The following is a 14,243-nucleotide window of genomic DNA, read 5'->3' on the forward strand; positions in this document are numbered from 1 at the left end:
TTTTTTCTTCCTGGGTAAAATATCCTCTGCTGTCTAGAGCAGCAGAAGCTACTCCAGAGAGTAGCTGGGAAAGGAAGATTGTTGTAGTGGTAGCTTGTTGTAGTGATACTGATCTTAAGATATGATGCAGTCATCTCCACTTAGGATTGACTGGTTTGGGTCAATTAATAGGTTCATATGCTCAGGTGAGTTTTAGTTATTAAGGATAAGAAAATTCAGAAATGTGGTTTTCTTGTAAAAAAGAGGAGAAAAAAAAAACATATTTGAGTGCAAGCTAGAAATAAAATTTCTAAGATAAAATTACTGTTGAGTTCCAGCCCCTGGGGAAAGGATGGTCAACAGTGAAGGAGAAATCTATTTAGTTGTTCCTGCAGGGTGCAGCTACAATGTATGGTCTTACTGCAGAAAGTTTTGTGGAACAGCATTGCAAATCAGCTAAAATGGAATGAAATTAGCTGTTCACCAACTCTTTGTTTGTTGAACACCACCAAGGAGGACTGAAGGAGGGGAAGTACTCTAAGCAGAGCACTAGTTGTCAACATGCTGAGGAGAATTACTGAAGACTGAAGGGAGAACTAAACATACAGGCACAGGTGTCTGTGGAAGTGTGGGTTGTTTATTTTGGTGGTTGGGTTTTTTGTGGCTTATTTGAATTTCCTGGAGTAATGCTGGGAGAACCATGTGACACATTGTTCAGGAAGAAAGGCAGAATCATTTTCAGCAGGAACAGAAGCTGTGGACTGCCACTCCGTTGTATAGGCTGATTGTCTCAGCAGAGCTCACAAAGTTAACAGGATACAGGCAGAAGAATGGGTGGCATCCATAACAGACCAATAAAATGCTGTTTTTATTGTGGAGGGGTGTTCCACGAGAGTAAGATGACCAGCCTTGCTCCCAGGGAAAGCAGCTGCCTACCTTCCCTTGGAGCAGAATGACTCAACTTTACATCCTGTTTGACTCACTTGAAATCTTGGCCTTTGCCAAGGTTTTGCATGGCATTCATCTGGCCCGACTGGAGTTTAGTGGTTCACTCATTCTGGGTGACCTCCTTTCTCTCATGAACTCAGGTAACCTTTTCCATAGACCCTTAAATGTGGATTGCTGTGGTTTCCTGGACTTGGCAAGATATTGCACACACCCTTCTAATCAAAGGCAATGCCTGGCAGAACTTGCTGGAGTGTTCACAGTGGCTTAAATGCAATGAAATATAATGTGTGAAAGGAGAGACTTCAAAGGACATTTGGACTCATTAACGTTTTGAATGTTTGGTGATCTTACACTCCACTGAAACTGAGATGAAGGTGCATGGTAAGAACTAGTGAGGTAAGGCAGAAGGCTGTCGGTGTTTTCCTGGCTGTTTGTGTGTTTCCCCTTTGGGATGTCCATTGGTGAGGTGGGCTAGGGCGCTCTACCAGTTCTGATCTTGCTTTGCTCTTTTTAACTCTCTTTTGGAGATCAGATCTTCCCAAGTAGGTATTTATTAACTCTGCCATCTCTCCTGCTAGTATTTACTTACAGATTCATTAAGTACTTATTTTCCATCGTTAGTTTAATTAGACTCCTCAGCTCTGATAAAAGATTGTATTAAAGCGTATATGATCCCTGCCTGGCTTATTTGTTTGCAGGTTAATTCTCCACCCATGTTAACTTAATAAGACGTATTTTACTACTCTGCTCCAGCCGTGTTTTTGTTATCCTAGTGGAAAGCTTTGCTGGGAAACTTGGCCAGCCTACAGGCAAGCGGGCTGCTTTGAGGCCCTCTTTTTTATAACTATGGGCCTTGATTTGAACCTTGTGCAATTTTACAGTGACACTGAAATCAGTGGAATGGACGCTGAAATTAGAAATGTCTAAGCTTTTTCTAGAGATGAAGTCTACACTAAGCATTTGATCAATTTTTTATCATAATATTTTAAACCTGGATATGTACTAGATAAGATTTATGAGGTGAAATCCTGGCCTCTTAAGGCTATTGACTCTGATAGTGCCAGATACCAGTTGCTCTCAGGCCCTTAACTTGAGTGTTAAATGTTCTGGTGTCTGAGTTGTTCACGAAGAGCTGACAGATGTGACACAAGACCTGCAGGAACCCTGGTCTCTTCTGTAGTAGAGACTAGCTGGTGGCTAGCAGGGAAGCCTGGAGCATCTCAAATGGCATCAGACACCTTCATTTAAGCAGCTGAATCCCACCATGGGTGAGAACCTATCTGATGTAAAAGCATGTCCTCTTTTGCCATAAAAGAATCTTGTATTAAAGCATATTCGATCTAAATTTGATAGCTTATATTTTAGAGAGCATACACTGTGGAGAACAGTGGTTTTTATATTTGGCATTTCTGGCCACTGTTACAGTGACTAACAACAAACACAGCTCTTCTGGAAACACAAAAATCTACTAAGCCACAAGGTTTTAACACTTTGAACAGAGAAACAATGTGTCAGATTTCCATGTTATCTGACATTTTTGTGCATGCCTTTTTAATTGCAACAGTGATATAATCTGAAGACTATGTATAATTCCTTTTTTATCTGAAGTTTCAGAAAAGAAAAAAACAAACATGGAAAATTATTAGAATAAGGTGGGAAAGCAGCTGAAACCCTGTGGGGGCTTTATTGTTGGAAGACTTTCCTCAGGTACTGTACTCTTAGATGCCTTCTTGAATAAGTATCTTGTAACACAAGCCTGGGCTGTGTTGTCATGGAGACTTGCAGGATACCTCATCATTTTGCAAGAAAAGACAAATTTCAGAGTGGCTGTCATTGTATTTAGCCACAGGACCAGACTTCCCCCAGACTGCTGTCCCTTTGGTCCTTATTCTTGTTTACACTAAGTCTTTTTTATGCCGTTGCAGAGCATAAGGATGGTTGCATATTCCTTTATGAAGCTGTCTTCATGTGAATTCACAGGGCACAGTGCAATAAATTAGTGTGAAGAGGGATTTATGGCCAGGCTGAGGAAAGTGTGCAGAAAGGCTTCATTTTCATGAAAGGAAAAATCTGTGCTGCCATTGTCAGAAACCTGGTTTACTGTTTGCACTCTCATGTAGCACTGACCGCCTGGAGAAAAACCATCTAGTCGCTGTGTATGTGATCTCTAAGATAAAACCTGAATAGCACCATTATTTCTCTCTGCGATGATTCCAGATTCAGTACTGTGTACCAAAAGATCCCCAGCTGACATTGGAAATGGTGACTTTGAATGCATTCAGTTGCAAAATGGTCTGTGTGTGTTAGGCTTTCTCTGCTCTCAGAGACTTGAAATAGAGAGATAAAATTGCCTAGTGCAGTGCCTAATGTTAGGAAAGCTTCAGACCACCAGGGCCAGTAGTCTTAAATGCACACAGATACCTACATCTCCTTCAAATGGGATTTGCCCTGCAGTTATGCACCAAACAGGATCTTACTCCTGGAGCCTGCAGGGCTGGCCTCGGGCAGCTGCCCACCTAAAAGGATTTAAGAGGAAATCAACATATAACTCTCACAAGAAGCTTCTGAACATGATTTTTGCTCTGACTTGTTTCTCAACCTTCCAGCTACTCTTAGCTCATGTTTGCCCTGATGTCCACCCCATCCTTCCTCTTTGGGAATTCATGAATCTTCCCTCACTTCATCTTCTGCTTTCCCTGCCCCAAACTTCTATGCCCTCGGACCTTTCTGACGTTTCTTCATCTCTCTCTCTGCTCTACCTGTCAGTCTCCCTTCTGCACGGCACCAAGGAGGCTACCTGATGCTGACCTCATCAGTCAGTTTTGAAGAATTTGCAGGAATGCAAATCTCTATTCGGGCCCTTCCCCAGGGGGTATGTGTAGGTGGAGCTGACAAACGACATAAAGCACTCACCAGGCTATTTCAGACAGATGATGTAGAAAGAAAATGGACCTATTGTAGGCTGGGTTGTTGTGTCCTGTCTGCTGTCCTTCAGATTTATTTCACCTTTGCAGGACACAAAGACTATGTGAAACCTATTTCAGGCTGATGTCCCAAAAGGACCGTTTGTCCTTATGACTGCCTTATTTCTTTTTGTGTGTCCTCAGCTAGAGGGAAACCAAAATGTCTCTGGGTGGTTGTAAATTGTAAGTGCACATTCTCATGTCTTTCCAAGCCAGTTGATCTCAGGACTCTGAGAGAAGATACCCCACACATCCCTGTTTCAGGGAGCCAAGGGGGTTACATTTTGGGTTTTAGCTGGTTGGTGAAAAATATCTTTGCTTTCCCCTTCCGAATGATGTTTTCTTCCATGCTAAAAGACTGGGGGAGGGGGTCATACGACAGAAGGAATACCAGTAAAACCCTAACCGATCGCAGAGATAGAAAATGTTCTCCAATGCTGCAAGGCTCTTCCTTTCCTTTTTTGTCTTCTAGACTTCTTTCAAACATCTCCCCAAATAATTCAATCCTACTTTTGATGACTCCAACACCCTAAACACACCATCTCCCACCGGATGTACAAATGGAGGCAGTAGAGTGCCCCAGTGGCAGAGCAGCAAGGCAGGATGGCCCCTGCTTGCCCCAGGGCAAATTATGTAGTAGGAGTCAGCACCATTGCAGGGCAAACTGGTCTTTGGTACCTCCATGCAGAAAGCCAAAACTTGAGAGAGATGAGATGTAACAGCTCTGCAATATCTGTTGGCCATGCTCAGAGTGCAGTGGCTATGCATGGTGTCCCAGATGTAGACGGGAGGCTAGACACCGGGTTGGCTGGAGTAGCTAGCAATTGCTGTGGTTGGAGTAACACCCAAAGCTTCATTAGCCAGAGCTTCTTTTGAAAATAAGGTCAAAATTGCCTGCTAGAGGAATGATACATTTTGTGAGTCTCCCTGTTGTTCCTTCTTAGTTTCATCAGGGTGCCAGCTGCATTATAAATGCTGAGGGAAACATTATCCTTAACATATGCATCTAGGAAGACCTTGCCATTCTTAAATCTTTTAAATTTGCAAAAATGAATTGAGAATCTCCCAAGAATCTGACAAGTTGCTCTTAAGTCTTCTGGGACCTGCTGCCGGTATTTCCACACATAGTTTCCCACAAGTCTGAAATGGCCTCATACTCCTAGATATGCTCACACCCACGGGAAGGAGTGTCAGGTCTAAACAGTCACACTGATTGCTTTTGTAGAGCATCCTGGCATCTCTTCTGATTCCAGCTTAAATCAGCGGGTACCTTTCAATTTGCATTTCCTGGGAACAGTTTCCAGAGAATGTTGTGTTCTGCTGAACAGCCCGATCTGATTCATCTTTACATCAGTGTTCAGCTTCAAGAAAAGCCATGAGGTAGGAAGGAAACTATTTAATGTCTCTTGTCACCTGCAAGGTTGTTGTAGTCTGCAATAGTGAGAGCTCCTACAGAGTATGGGTCCCTGCATTGCTTCTCAAGAGTAACCAAAGACAAAGGTACTATGTGTTCTCTCAGTAGCAGGATGCAAATCTTTATAAAAGTGGGTATTTATTCTTCTTGCCTTTATTTTATTTTATTTTTTGGTGGCATACACAGGGATTTCTAGCAGGAAGTGTTACAGTTGCTGCTTTGCAGTGACATATTTGTTAAGGCCATGTTTTTCCTGAAGCTATTGAAAGAATTAGAATCAGGTATACAATAATAGAAAAAGACTGGTTACGGTTGTGATCTCAGTGCAAAATCCCAGGGAGGTTGTTTAAGGCCTTTCAACATGATACTGTTGAAAAGCATATCCTGATTTTTACATGCTTTGAATTTCAAATATGTTGCAGGTGCTTAGTCCTACTGAAAATCCTCTAGGTCTCCGGAAAGCTAGGCTAGGATAAGTGTCTGATGGTTATTTTAAGCAATCATCTTCTGCATTTAGCAAGCCATCATGAATCTTAGAAATGCCAGCATATACATTTGTAAAAAATGGACATAATAAAGTAGACTGGAGCTTTTGAGAAGTGAAAGAAAAGCCAATTCTTTTGGCTTTTTACCTGGCTCTTGTTGGTCTTCTCCAAACTCAGCACATTAGCCAAATTACTTGCAGTGCATCCTACCAACGCAACGTGTGCTTGTGGAATAGGTAGAGACATTTCATAGCCCCTAACAATACTCCTCTACAAGCAGAGCCAAAAAATTCTGAAGTGTATAAAATCCTGCAACAATCTCCTTCTTTAAGTGATCTTTAAATCTGTTTTATGTAGTGACTGACTAGAATGTTCCAATTGTATTTGCATACAGAGAGCTTGGACTGGATGGATTAAATGGTTTAATTAATTGTCCACCCTTTTTGGCTCAGATCAGTGTATATATACCAGTTATATTTATCTGGCAGGTGTTCCTTTCCTCTGTGTCCTTCGGACTTGTTGTTCCCTGTGCTGTTACTCAATCAAGGCTTATGGCAAAAAGGGATAAATAAAAGAAATGAGTAAGATGCTTAAGCAATCTGTACCAGCGCAGCAGTGTGGAAGGTACCCAAGGAGCCCTGAACATCTGACCTTTCTCTCAGATACTGCTTCATGCCTTGCTAGATAAGAAAGCTGAGATGGAGGAATTAAGACCATGGCAATAAAAGGATTGCCTCACACTCCAGTATTTATTTACCTAAATACACCATTTAGGGAACATTTATTTCACCAGTATCTATGCAAAATGTTTTTAATTTGAGGTATGCCCTACTTCAGAGCCTGCCTACAAGGCAGGGAAGTTCTGTTGCCACACTTTTCAAGTCTGGGTAACTTAGTATGTGATGGAGAAGTGACTCAGCTCATATGACCAAAGTAGTCTGGCCTGGGTCGGGATTCAGAGGTAAGACTCTTCAGCAGAGAGCAGGAAACTCTTTGCCATCTACCAAATTGCCTGCTCTGACTTCACGTCACTGGAATGTGGCAAACAAAGCTAAAGATATCAACTAGAGATGTTTAGAAACCCTCTGTGAGCAGACTCAAGTCCTTTGGCTCTCTTAAGCCACTGCAAGTCAGCGGGTTACCAGAAATCTTCTGGAGCAGAAGAAAAAGGATAGATTCAGGTAAGATTTTAAGAGTTTGCATTAGACACAAAGATTATGATGAATGGAACTTGTGGATAAATCCCCAGATGACTTTTGATTTCATTAGCCAGTGGGCTGAGACCTCACTGTAGAGCATACATATGATGTCAGTGTCTACTTCCTTGCTTTTGTTTCCTCCTTTTTGTTGTCTCTGTAATTTAGTGAGACAGGTGCTGTGGCCATAGATTACAGCAGCCCAGGGGAAATCTGAGAATTGCATGTAATATGCCAGCTTGCAGCTACACAGCCAGCTTGTATGGGCGAGGGTTTGACCTTGCCATTCTGTTTTGGGATGCCGTTCTGGATGTCAGAAAAGAGCACACTGTCTTGGGCACTGTGGTTGTCCATAGCCTCTTCAGAGATGGAGATTAATCTTATATCCTTCTGTCCATGTATGAATAAAGCCGAAGGCTAGACACTCTGACTTCTGTCACCTGAAATCCTGGGAAGATTGCCATAACACACTCTGTTTCACCTTTCCTTCTAGCTGTCAGCTTTACTGTCACCTGACATAGCACTGTTCACACAAGGCCCTCCAAAGTCAGAGAGTCCTCGGACAGTCAGGCTGGCGAAGTGGCAATGAAACTTCTGTATTGTGGTCCCATTTCTGCCCCAACCTAATGATCAGTTTTTGTGTGTCTATACATGTAAGTAATTTTAAACATCTGATGCGATTATGAAACACCTACCTGTCAACCTCTGTGGGACGTCATAAGGCTTAATTAAATGTTTGCAAAGTATTCTGCCACGCTGAGACGCAAGGTGATACAGAAGGCAAAATATTATCACAAATAAAAAGTCTGTCGTAATCTGGGACAGTAGGTGTCTACATAAAAAAAAAAAGTCCTTAGTGGACGCAAGAAGCTGTCTCTCTCAAAGCAAGTAAACTGTTAGTATAAGACATACAGAGGCAGAAAGCGGGATAAATTCTGCTTGATTTATTTTTGTTGTTGTTGTTTTGAATGCTTACCTTGTTGTGGTCAAGATCTGAGCTATCCATTTAGTCTGTCTTTAAAGCCAGGCGAGAAAAATGAGTTACTCTGCCACAATCTCCCAGGCCAATTTTGGCTTTATGTTTGGAGCGATACGAGTTGTGCCCTAGATTGTTACTAGAAAGGTTTAGGCTTTTGATTGTATATCTACATTGTATATATATAAATAGTCTGTCTTGAACTGTGGATCCAGTCAGCTAACACGCTGTAGAGAAATCCTGTACATAATCACGATAGGTCTATAATTCTGCAATGTATCTGAAGTGCTACAGTATGTGAAAATGTCTCCAATGAAGGTGAAACCTGGATCACAATGATACTGTGAAGCTAATCTCATCTCAGCCACTGAGTCTGAAAATGATTTCCACAGAACTTGTACCCTGGAACGTGATGTGGGTGTCAGTATGCTGTTCAGATAGTGCATTGTTTTTTTCAGTGAGTGGAGATCTTCAGTCACAGAATCACAGAATGGTAGAGGTTGGAAGGGACCTCTGTGGGTCATCTAGTCCAATCGTCCTGCCGAAGCAGGGTCACCTACAGCAGGCTGCACAGGACCTTGTCCAGGTGGGTCTTGAATATCTCCAGAGAAGAAGACTCCACAAACCTCCCTGGGCAGCCTGTTCCAGTGCTCTGTCATCCTCAAAGGGAAAGAAATTCTTCCTCATATTCAGACGGAAATTCCTGTGCTTCAGTTTGTGCCCATTGCCCCTTGTCCTGTCACTGGGCACCACTGAAAAGAGCTTGGCCCCTTCCTCCTGACACCCACCCTTCAGATATTTGTAAGCATTTATTAGGTTGCCTCGCAGCCTTCTCTTCTTCAGGCTGAACAAGCCCAGTTCCCTCAGCCTCTCCTCGTAGGGAAGATGTTCCAGTCCCCTCATCATCCTTGTAGCCCTCCGCTGGACTCTCTCCAGTAGCTCTTCATGTTTCTTGAACTGAGGAGCCCAGAACTGGACACAGTACTCCAGATGAGGCCTCACTAGGGCAGAGTAGAGGGGAAGGAGAACCTCCCTCGACCTGCTGGCCACACTCCTCTTGATGCATTCCAGGATCCCATTGGCTTTCTTGGCAGCCAGGGCACACTGCTGGCTCATGGTTAACCTGTCGTCCACTAGGACACCGAGGTCCCTCTCCGCAGAGATGCTCTCCAGCAGGTCCACCCCAAGCCTGTACTGATGCATGGGGTTTTTCCTCCCCAGGTGCAGGACCTTGCATTTGCCTTTGTTGAACCTCATCAGGTTCCTCTCTGCCCAACTTTCCAGCCTGTCCAGGTCACGCTGAATGGCAGCACAGCCTGCTGGTGTATCCACCACACCTCCCAGTTTGGTGTCATCAGCAAACTTGCTGATGGTACATTCTAACTCTTCATCCAGGTCATTGATGACGAAGTTGAACAAGACTGGGCCCAGTACTGACCCCTGGGGGACACCACTAGTGACAGGCCTCCAACTAGACTCAGCGCCGCTGATGACAACCCTCTGAGTTCTGCCATTCGGCCAGTTGTCTATCCACCCCACCGACACTCATCCAGTCCGTACTTCCTGAGCTTCCCTAGGAGGATATCATGGGAGACTGTGTCGAAAGCCTTGCTGAAGTCCAGGTAGACAACATCCACGGCTCTCCCTTCGTCTACCCAGACAGTCATGCCATCGTAGAAAGCTATCAGATTGGTCAGGCATGATTTCCCCTTGGTGAATCCATGCTGACTACTCCTGATAACCTTCTTTTCTTCCACTTGCTTGTTGATGACCTCCAGGATAAGCTGCTCCATCACCTTTCCCGGGATGGAGGTGAGGCTGACCGGCCTGTAGTTCCCTGGGTCCTCCTTCTTGCCCTTTCTGAAGATTGGAGTGACATTGGCCTTTTTCCAGTCCTCGGGCAGCTCTCCTGTCCTCCAGGACCTCTCAAAGATGATGGAGAGTGGCTCAGCAATGACATCCACCAGCTCCCTCAGCACTCGTGGGTGCATTCCATCAGGGCACATGGATTTGTGGACGTCCAGATCGTTTAAGCGATCCCTCACACAGTCCTCCTCGACCAAGGGAAAGTCGTCCTCTTTGTAGGCTTCTTCTCTTACCTCCGGGGCCTGGGATTCGTGAGGGCCAGTCTTAGCACTGAAGACTGAAGCAAAGAAGGCATTCAGTAGCTCTGCCTTCTCTGCATCCTCCGTCACCAGGACACCCGCCTCATTCAGCAGCGGCCCCACGTTGTCCCTAGCCTTCCTTTTGCTGCTGATGTAGTTGAAGAAGCCCTTCTTGTTGTTTGGACATCCCTTGGCAGCTTCAATTCCAGGTGGGCCTTGGCCTTCCTCGTCACATCCCCGCACACTCTGACCACGTTCCTGTACTCTTCCCAAGTGGCCTGTCCCTCCTTCCACATTCCATGGACCTTTCTCTTCCACCTGAGCTCCGCTAGAAGCTCCTTGTTCAACCATGGAGGTCTCTTGCTTCCTTTGCTCGATTTCTTTCTCAGGGGGATGCACCGCTCCTGAGCATGGAGGAAGTGACTTTTAAAAAGTGACCAACAATCTTGGACCCCCCTGCCTTTGAGAGCCCTGGCCGACGGGATTTCTGCCAGTAGCTCCTTGAAGAGGCCAAAATTAGCCCTCCTGAGGTCCAAGGTTTTGATCCTGCTTATCGCCCTGCTTCTTCCACGCAGGATCCTGAACTCGATAATTTCATGGTCACTGCAGCCGAGTCTACCTCCGACCTTCACATCCTCCACCAGTACCTCCTTGTTTGTTAATACAAGGTCCAGCAGAGCGCCTTTCCTTGTTGGTTCCTCCACCACTTGCATCAGAAAGTTATCATCGATGCTCTGTAGGAACCTCCTGGATTGCACCTGCCTAGCTGTGTGGTCTTCCCAGCTGATGTCAGGGTGGTTGAAGTCCCCCATGAGAGCCAGGGCCTGTGATTGTGAGGCTGCTTGTAGCTGCCTGTAGAAGGCCTCATCAACCTCCTCCTCCTGGTCAGGTGGCCTGAAGTACACACCCACCGTAATGTCACTCGTGTGAGCCTGTCCCTTAATTCTAACCCACAAGCTTTCAACTTATTCCTCATTTGCCCCCAGGCCAAGCTCAATGCATTCCAGTTGCTCCCTCACATACAGAGCAACTCCACCACCTCTCCTTGTTGGCCTGTCTTTCTTAAAGAGTCTGTAGCCATCCATGACAGCATGCCAGTTATGCGAGCTGTCCCACCACGTTTCTGTGATGGCGACCAAGTCGTAGCCGTCCTGCTGTATAATGGCTTCCAGCTCCTCCTGTTTATTGCCCGTGCTACTTGCGTTGGTATAGACACACTTGAGCTGGGCTGTCAATCTCACCCCTGACCCTGGCACACCAAGCCTGGGCTCATCCCTAGTGAGCAGGGCGATGTGCCCTTCCCCCTTCGAACCTAGTTTAAAGCCCTCTCAATGAGCGCCGCCAGCTCGTGGCCAAGAATCCTTTTTCCCCTTTGAGATAGCTGCGATGCACCTGTTGCCAGCAGGCCTGATGCTGTGTACACCTCCCAGTGATCAAAGAAGCCAAAATTTGACCGATGGCACCAGTCCCTGAGCCACCTGTTAACCAGGTGAGTTTTCCTGCCCCTTTCAGTGCTGTTCCCTGTCACTGAAGGGATGGAGGAAAACACCACCTGCGCCCCTGATCCCTCAACCAGTCGTCCCAGTGCCCTGAAGTCCCTTTTGATGGCCTTGGGACTTCTCTCTGCTATCTCGTCCCTGCCAACCTGCATTACCAAGAGGGGGTACATCATATCAGCAAACTGCTCAGCTTGCTAAGGGGGAGACCCATGGATTCTGCTTGTTCATTCACTTTCCATGCTGTTACTTGTTTAGGTTTTGATATCCTTCTAGGGGTAAAGCAAGTAGCACTTATGTGTCATTAAATGGTAGTCATAAAGGGAATCAGCTATGCTTGTATCTGCTATCACTTGAGGGAAACAGTCCTAAAGGCAAAAGAAGATGGTATGAATCATCTGTAAGAAGAAAATAAAATTCTCATCTCCTTCTTCACAGTTTTCAGGCATCATTTATACTGCAGCACAATCACAGCCAGTGGGAGAACTCTAGATATGATTACCACTCTTGTTTTTACTAGCACCAGTCTTGAATTAGAGTGGTATGTAGTGCTATTTGTCACAGTGCTATCTGAGAACAGATTACAAATATCACGGTGAAACACTACGACAGATAAACTGAGGAACATTTGAGGCATATCTGATGTTCTCTTGCTAGGACAGTAAAGCTTGTTTTGATCTTCAATAACTTCTAAGGTGTAGAAGCCAAGAGGTTCATGGTGCTCTGAAGGAATTAATGGAAACATCAGTGCGTAAAATATTTTCCTGGGGAAATACTCTCCTTTTCCTCTCCAGGGGAAGTTCTATGGTGCACTTATTTGGTAAGCTATTGCAGAGCTAAGAGGTGGCAGTGGAGAAGGTGAAACTGGTGTTGAAAGACTGGAGTGGCTGGAGCAGTGTTGGGAAGAGATAATGTCTAAATGTTGAGATTTGTTAGAGGGGAGTGGAGTTGGACCAGTTGGCGGAGGCAGAAAAGCATTAAGAGCTGGCACGTAAGCAGTAATCAATGATGTTGCAGCTCCTGTTTGTCCAGCATAACCTGCTTGAAGGAGACTTGATTTTTATGGGGAGATTTCCTTATGTTTACTGAAAATTGTGTTTATTAAATTAATTCTGTTTATGTTTAGTTAGAACTTTAATCTGTTATCATTGGCTCTGTCATTCCTGAACACTTTTATAGGACAGTAAAGTTACAAGAACAATTAATATATGCACTAATGAAGAAGCTCTAAATATTTACAGTACTGTTAAAGCATCTTAAATAGCACTTCTGGCATTGCGCTTTGCTGTTACTCAGAGAAAAGACTATGATTCATTTGAATAGATGTTAAAAGCATTTGTGCTTTTGGAAGCATTTGGTGTCATGGTGATTTATTCTTCTAACCTGGCCTTAATTTTCCTCTTTCTTCACTAATATGTGTGGTCTAATCCAGTGTACCGAATCACTATGGTAAGAAATCTTTCAGGTAAAACATAGACTGGGATAGGTCAGTAGCTCTGGTTGCTCCTTCCTTCTTTCTTTTCCTGTTCTACCAGTACTGTTGCTTTCATTTTTCCAAGAAGCAAGTCAGCTGGGACTGGGAACGATCTTGAAATGGTAGCTGTGTCCTGTGTCCTCACACAGCCTCCCACCTCTGCTTAGCCTGTTATCCACTTGGCAGGTCAGCCCAAATGGATCTGAAGTTACTCATAGTCTAGTTAATCAGGTGGATTGGTGGTACTTGCGGCTCAATGCTTTCTGTTCCTCTCCCTTGTTCTCTGTTGACTTCCAGTATCATCTATTTGTTTTGGAGATGAAAAGAGACCAAAGTGTGAGGAGAGCTGGCGTTTTGGTGAGAAGAATTAGAAATGGGTCAGGAAATGAACCCACTGAGGCAGAGATGATGGTAGGAATTGGGATGGATGGACCTCAGACTGATGGGAATAATGGAGTATCAGGAAGATTTGTTCTAAAGAAACTGGAAAACACTTGGCTAAGGGTTTCTTTTTCCCGTCTGGGATGCAGAAACGTTTCAATGGTGTGCACCATGTGTGGTTATAAAACACAGATGAATCTTTCTGTGAGAAATGCATAAGTAGACTTCTTTTTCTTTTGGTTCCAGTGTTTTTTAGAAAGCAATCTTTTTTGTGACAGATGAAGCAAACCAAACTTTAAAGCTCTTGGAGTCCTTCCCTTTAATGATTTTTTTCATAAATCTCTTCTCTATTTTTCTTTGTGTTCGAATCAGCCTGCTTATACACTAACTGAAGAATGTTTTGTAAAGAGATGGATCCTGTAAAAATGCTTTCCATGGTGTGTTGTGCATCCTGAATTTGGGACGGAACTCAAACCGTTTTAAGAACAACTTCAGAGCTGTTCTTGAGAGCTCATTGAATCTTGAGAGTTCATTAGTAACAGAGATCAACCAGTGAAAGATGAACACAGACACATTGAAAAGGGATAGAAACTAGTGAAAGCAGAGATACCTATGTTTATCCATGGGAACTTTTTTTAGAAGCATCTACAATCAAATGCTCTCATTTCAGAGTCGTCAATCTGAAGTGTTAAATTCACAGAGCTAAATTATACTGGGTTCTTTTTCTATCTTGACTCTCATTTTTTAGTGATTACACTTGAAAGATTTTTCTCCAACAATGAGTTAAATACGTTACATGCAAACTAAATTTTCATTTCAGACCTCT

This window comes from Opisthocomus hoazin, chromosome 3 (assembly GCF_030867145.1).
Source record: "Opisthocomus hoazin isolate bOpiHoa1 chromosome 3, bOpiHoa1.hap1, whole genome shotgun sequence".
NCBI lineage: Eukaryota > Metazoa > Chordata > Aves > Opisthocomiformes > Opisthocomidae > Opisthocomus > Opisthocomus hoazin.